Raw genomic sequence first — 7,350 nt, 5'->3', positions numbered from 1 at the left:
ATTTTCTTAATAGCTCTCCTTACGATCTTTTAGCAATCGTCGTCAAGTTTTGGAGGTTCTCACTTATCCGTTCTGGCCGTCCGACGAAATACGTCCGCTCTAAATTTCTCGGCGAAATATGTCCGTTCTAGATATCCAACCGAAATACGCCTGTTTCTATAGAAACCGTCGATTTATGGTCACGGTATTTATCGCCCTCAGGCGACAGATTATCAAGATTGGGTTTCAAAGACGTTCGTAAATGCTATGATAAATTCGAACTCTGAAATTAGTTTAAATTTCATAACCGAAACTTATGCATGTGAACAATGATTCAGAGATGGCTAGTTTTTCGGCAAAGTCGATTACGTTGGTAATGCAGATTCAGACCGTAGCGGCCGGCCGACAATGACACTTGCAGTCCATGAATCTGTGTTACCAACTTAATCGATTCGGTCCAAAAACTAGCCGTCTGAATTAATGTCGACAGATGTACACTTGGGGACAATGAATCTGAGACGGCTAATTTTTTACACTAGACAGTTTATGTTGGTAACGCAGAGAAACCTAGAGGGCGATACTCGGCCGAGCCTGAAACTAACTCAATCGCAATAAACGTATCGTAACCCATGACCGTCGAATCTAATCTTAAAACACGTGTCAATCCAACAAGTAATTATCTCCGCGGTATTCTAATGTTAGATTCGACGGTCATGGATTATGTTATGTTTATTGAGATTGAGTTTGCTTCGCGCTCGGCCGACTATGGCGCTGTAAGTTTCTCTGTGTTGCCAACATAACCTTCTAGTGTAAAAAATGAGCCGTCTCAGATTCATTGACCCCAAGTGTACATGCATACAAAAAAACACGAAATTATGTAACAGTTTATTCACAGGGCCAACTCAATCTTGTATACAATTTGACACAGAGCAACTACACGGCATCTTTGACGGCTGTGATTTGCAGGACGATAATTTGTAATGATCAAACCAATCACTGATGCTACTTGCTAGGGCTACTTGGAGCGTGCTCTGAGGTTAGAATAGTTTGCTTACGTTTGACTACTACTAGATTACAGTGCTCTAACTTTGGCACCCAATTTCTGAAACTTTTGAGATTCAATGCGAGACTTACCCCCACCACGGGAGTTTCCGGACCTGTGTATACGACCGTGCACTCGCATTAGCGGATCCTACCATAGTTCCCTACATTACCTAAGCCGCTGCCAACATAAAAATAAATGTGAAACTTCGTTTGCCTATCCTGGGGACGACAGATACCGTGATCGTGGCTATACATTAGGGTACGTAAAAAAAAAACTTGATTCTTTTTCGAGCGGTACTTAATGAACCCTCATACTTAATAACATAATATTGAACCTCCTGAAAGGAAAACGCCTATTTTTAGAGGTTGGGCATCGACATTTCGTTTCAGACTAATTTGTATTCGCCATTTCATTAGTGGTATGTAGTATTCCTACCTTCACCGCGATCGAGCAAACCCACCCTTCTTATATTAATTAAACGAATGAACGGAAAGGGCTCAAATTTCGACAGCGCATCGTTCTTTTGTAGCGGCATTCAAGAAAGTTACTTATATCCCGAAAATCATTTTAAAAAGAATGTGTCGTTTTTTGACACGCGTTACTATTCCTACATTTCCCGCATTTCAGGAGACAAAAATTGCATAATTGAGATTCTTTTCACAAATCTGGACAGAATAAGGAGTAATATGAGTCATAGTGAGACTATTTTCGTGCAATATCAAGGTCGCTTGACGACAATTATAAATTACACTAATTTCGTAGATAAAAGATGCTCTCGCGTTCAGCTAAGGCCCGTATTCATAGTCAGTTCTTAAATTTAAGCACGGTCTTAAGTCCTCGTTTACCATGACTTGAGTAGGACTTCAGGGTCTGAAGACCGTGCTTAAATTTAAGAACTGACTATGAATACGGGCCTAAGTGTACACGGCCGAACGTGCTTGGTTGGCGTGGTCACTACGGTACGAAGTGGCGCTTACAGTCAGTAGTGCGGCCTCAGGCAGCTCGTCCAGGAGCGTAGTTATTTATTCGGCTCAAGGTCAGTGTCGTTACGATTATCACGAAACATAATTATGAGAGCCGAATAAATAACTACGCTCCTGAGAGAGCATTCTCAGGCCCACGCTCAGGCTCCACTGACCGCAAGCGCCATTTCATGTTGCGGAGACCACGCCACCAAGGAACGCTCAGGCATGCACCCAGCTGATCGTGAGAGCATCTTTCATTTACGAAATTATTGTAATTCCTAGTTCTCGTCTAGCCATCTTAATATTGCATGATAATAGTCTCACTATGACTCATTCTATTTCTCAAACTTTCCGGAATTGCGCAAAGTATCTCAACTATGCACTTTTTGGACCCTGAAATTTGAAAAATGTGGGAATTTGAACCTGTCAAAAATCATGACATTTTTTTAAACACTTTTAGGAATATGAGTAACAATTTCCTGAATTCCGCTATGAAAGAACGATGCACCGTCGAAATTTGAAACCTTTCCATTCACTTTTTTATTTAATACAGGAAGAAAAAGGGTGAGTTTGCTCGGTTGGTAAGGATAGGAGTACTACCAACCCTTAACGTATAAGAAATTCAATTCTGATGCTTGGATGGAGATTCCCTAGTGAAAATAATTCCTACGCCAAACTATAAAAAAGTGCAGTTCGTTGAAAACTGTAGGAAATATTTGAAAATCGTAGGTAATTGTCCAAAAGCCTGGAACATTATGGAAAACCGTCGAAAATCATAGTATTTTACATAGAAAAACGCAAACTACGAAAAATTATGAAGATCTACAGTTTTCTATAAAATAATGACAATTTCCGATACGAACAAAATAGATTTTTTCCGCAGAAACTCGTGGGATTTCGTAAAAAAAAAAAAACTACATTTCTACAAAAAATTACAAAAATTCACAATTTTCTACGAAAGATAGTTACAATTTCAGACCCAGACAATATACATTTTTTTCTCATAGTATTCTTAGAATTCTGTTGAAAAGTACACCTTTTTATGAACTATAAGAATTTTTTAATCACCGCCAGATGTCGCATCTCTCTCACAAGGAAAACTTACAGCAAACAACAAGTACCTAGCAGAATTTGAATCTGCAATCTACATTCGAAGACTGTTCTTGTCATCTGTTGCGTATGATGTAAACGGATTTAGAGAATCTGTCGTTCATTTTGAACCTCAACTTGTGTCAATAGGTGAGTCTTATGACCAAATTACCAAAGACAAATTATAACGGTTTCAAAGTTTGACACAAGAGCATCGTTGGCTTAGATGCGGGCCATTCTAGAATTATATGTCGAATATAACGACAATGTACGAAAAAGTACTGTTTCACGTAAAAGTATGATAACTTACGGAAAATTCTATGACAAACCTAAACAAATGTCCAAGTTTGACTACTTAATCGTATAATCAAATTCGTAGCTAGACGTCGAAATTATTTCCACCAGGTTTATCGTTTCTCCATTGCAATGGACGGCATTTTACATGCAAGTGTCCTACTAACTCTCATTCGGTTTCCTTCATATTGAGGCGTCGTAGAACATTCGAAGTCCTACGATCTTCGAAATACTCAACATTCTGTAAATCGTAGTTCTTTACCTTTAGTCTCTATCCGACCGTCAGAATTGGATTTCTTGCGTGTTATTCAAACAGCGAATACAAAACACAAAACTACGCGCAACCTGCCAAAAAATCACACAGCGTTTTCCTTTCAGGAGGTTCAATATGATATTATCAACTATGGTTTCGTGAAGTGGCCGATGGAGAAAAAAGAAAGAAATTTTTTATTCAGGCGTCCTACTGTACATTATACACACGAGTCCAGGTTTTCCCATGTGCAAAACGAAGATACCCCTTTGTTCCGGGTGATCCGGAGCTACGGAGGGTGTGAGCCTCTAGGTGTACCCACAGATGCTACTTGACGTATTCTGTCGATACGATGCTAACATCCCTACATACAGCAGAAACCGAATACGTGGTGCTGTATCCGTTATTCGTTATCGGAAAAGTCATGCAGTTAGAACTAGAATCAGAGGCAGGCACTCTAACCGTACGTGACATCAAAGACCAGGAACAGAAAATGAAACGAGACACTCGAATCCGCGAATGTTTCCCGGTACTTAGTTTTCGGAGATATTCCATGCTCAAATAACTGTTCCTTTTAAATCCGAACCATTGATTTTCTAGAAAGATCGATCTTAGACTTCTCGTTAATTCTCCAAGGCTCTTATAATTGGGTATTTGCATGATTTTTATATTTCTTGACTTTTGATGTTTTTCGATTCTATAAATTTTTTTAGAATTTTTGAAAAAAAAATATTTTGTTTTTGTTTATAAATATTTAAATAATTTAATAAATAAAAGTGGTCCTAAATCACATAAAAGTCACGTGACATAAAACGGAATGTGATTGGTTTGACGTCATTGTGCTGCTACTGGCGCGTTTATTTGAATCCACAAAGAGTAATGTACAATATTTTCTAGCGCTAAAAAAATTTTAAGTAAATTTTTTAAACTTTAAGTTTGATAAATTGTATAATTAATGTCAGACTTCGGTGAAAATAATTAAAATAGAAATCAATTTTTGTGTGGTGTTTTTTTTTTTGAACTCACACGGATAATTGTGTGGAGGTTATGATCACGTCAATGTATTATACTAAGAATGTTAAGCAAGCATTAGTTTGAGTATTTTTACAAGTTGGTACTATACACCAACAAAAATCGTTTTTTAATGACATATTAAATAATTTAATAACTTTAGTTTATAATAAACAGCACTATCAGACGTTCTTTTCATCAATCACAACACAGAGCAACAGCTGATTACACGTACGGCGTGCTTACAGGAGAACTTGGCGCTAAAAATTTCAAAAAAATTCAGCATTGTGACGTCACATACGCGAGATGGAGCTACTTATTCATTTAAATATTGCCTTTTTTTTATTTATTAAATTATTTAAATACTTATAAACAAAAACAAAATATTTTTTTTTCAAAAATTCTAAAAAAATGTATAGAATCGAAAAACATCAAAAGTTAAGAAATATAAAAATCATGCAAATACCCAATTCCTCAAAAATTCCTTGTAAATTCTTGAGGTGCACTGTTGTTAAGAATTTACTTAAGTTAAGAATATTCAAACGATACTTGAAGACGCCCTTAAAGAGTAACAACAGCATGAGAAAACATGAATACTCGTTATACATTATTTCTCATCCTACGATGTATATCTCATATTTTATCAATACAACTTTCGTTCATCCTTGAATTAAATAAATATATATAAAAAAATAAATAGTACGCAATTCCGCAAACGTATGCCGCAGGCTTTCAAAATGTTATTGCATTATTTCCTTTTGACAATATACTTTTTAATTTAGCAGCTGTAAGTATTTCTTCCGATAATTCTATGTCGGGTGTTTTCTACCTATACATGTGTAAGTGACAAGTATTTATTGACGATTTCGTTAATGCCTACTGCCGGGAAGTCCAATGACGTTTATTCAGAAATAAGATATAATTGTGCACAACAAATAGTTAATTGGAACCAGTGGGCAGAAGCATGGAGTTTTCGATGGAGATAGTGGTGCAAAAATCATCCAGCCTGGAACCAGAAACTAATGGCAAATTCAACTTACAGAAAAAGTGTGCACTGACAATCAGGGGAATTTTCCTAGTTAATTGTATAGTCTTTTCATTCCCTGAAAACTGGGAAATCTGCACTCAGTGCACACCTTTTCTGTAAGTCGAATTCGAAATAAGCTCAACGTTATAAGAGATTCGGATTTGATGTAACACGGTTGTAAAGCATTCGAATTTTCAAATCTTGTAACCTGGGGCTCAGAAAAGGAAATTCCTTACTTTATTCATAACACTAGGTATACACCACATCTATGTGGGTGGACGGGTTGACATATTGCACGAGTACTTGCCTGCGAAAAACTTCATCATATATATTGAAAAGGACAAGTCGACTTTAGGTCCGTGTAAGACCAATGAAAGCCACGGTTTGAAGGCGAATCGAAATCCGTCAAGTTGTAGGGTTTTAAGTCCTGTTCCAAGTCATAAAAAAAATCTTTGTAAAGTTTCAAGCCGCTACATCAACTGGAGCACGTGCTTCAACGAGCTTGAATTTTCCCGTTCCGTAAAAAAAAAACTACCCTCAATGTTGATTTTCGGGTGGATGTAAGAATTTCTGTTTTAAGTTAATTTTTTTCCAAAATTCCAAGTGTTAATTGAAAAATATAAATTATTTACAACCAGACATTGTTTTCATTTCAGCATTGTATTAGCAATTTAGGAAAAATCGATTATGAGTGGTAATAAAAAAAAAATTTAAGGACCGACTTGTTGATATTTTTACATAAGCAATTCGAATTTGACGAACAAATGTTCGTTGACACTGGAATTTTTTTGCATTCACTCGTCGTGGCACATGTCCCCAATGTTTTTTTCTTTTCAATGTTTGTAACAGGTCAGGAGCAGTCGCAATGAAAATTTTTCAGACCCACAGGTAAAGGCCACCCTATTTTAATATGTTAAACAACGATTATAAAAACAAATTTCAATCACTATATTATAGTGTAGTAGTTTCATTTAGCAGGAAGATCATCGATAATACGACACTCATTCTGTCGACCTAGAAATATGAAGAATTGTAAAAAACTCTCACGATTAGAATTAGAAAGTCGAAGCTCACCTCGATTAACGATTGTATTACAAGGTACTCCAGGTCGAGGGCACGCACTTCTTACACTATAGGTCTTTGAGGTCTTTTGATTAGATTAAACGAAAAATAAAGAAAACAATAATCCACTTATGCCGTTTTTTATTTTTTAATTTTTTAATGTGATTTTCATTGTATTGTAAAGCGTATAACTCTCATAGTTAAATATTGAAACTGAAGTATTACTGACATATCAAGTTTACAATTGTTATTATACAAAACAGATGACGAAAAAAAATTAAATATTAAACATAAATCCTTAGCATTCGTGCTAGAATACTTGAAAAATAGAAACAAAGTGTTAGTATGGGTTGTATTACTTATAGATAAAACGATGCCTATTTCATCAGAAAAAACTTCCACGAAAGTATTTCCACTTTGTAAACAGTACAAGGTTTCGCTTTATATTATATGTAAATATAAGACTAAACAAATGTCTTTTAGCTTTGCAGATGTTCGAAACAGCTTAGTATTCAACCAAACATTGTTAATAATGTAAGTCATACGCATAAAAAATATGTAGAATACTTAATTTTTTCTCTGGGAATAAATAAAAGTCACTTGTTCACCATAAAGGTAACTTGTTCAC

This window comes from Neodiprion virginianus, chromosome 3 (assembly GCF_021901495.1).
Source record: "Neodiprion virginianus isolate iyNeoVirg1 chromosome 3, iyNeoVirg1.1, whole genome shotgun sequence".
In the NCBI taxonomy this organism is placed as follows: domain Eukaryota; kingdom Metazoa; phylum Arthropoda; class Insecta; order Hymenoptera; family Diprionidae; genus Neodiprion; species Neodiprion virginianus.
Note: the sequence above shows the minus strand (reverse complement) of the source record.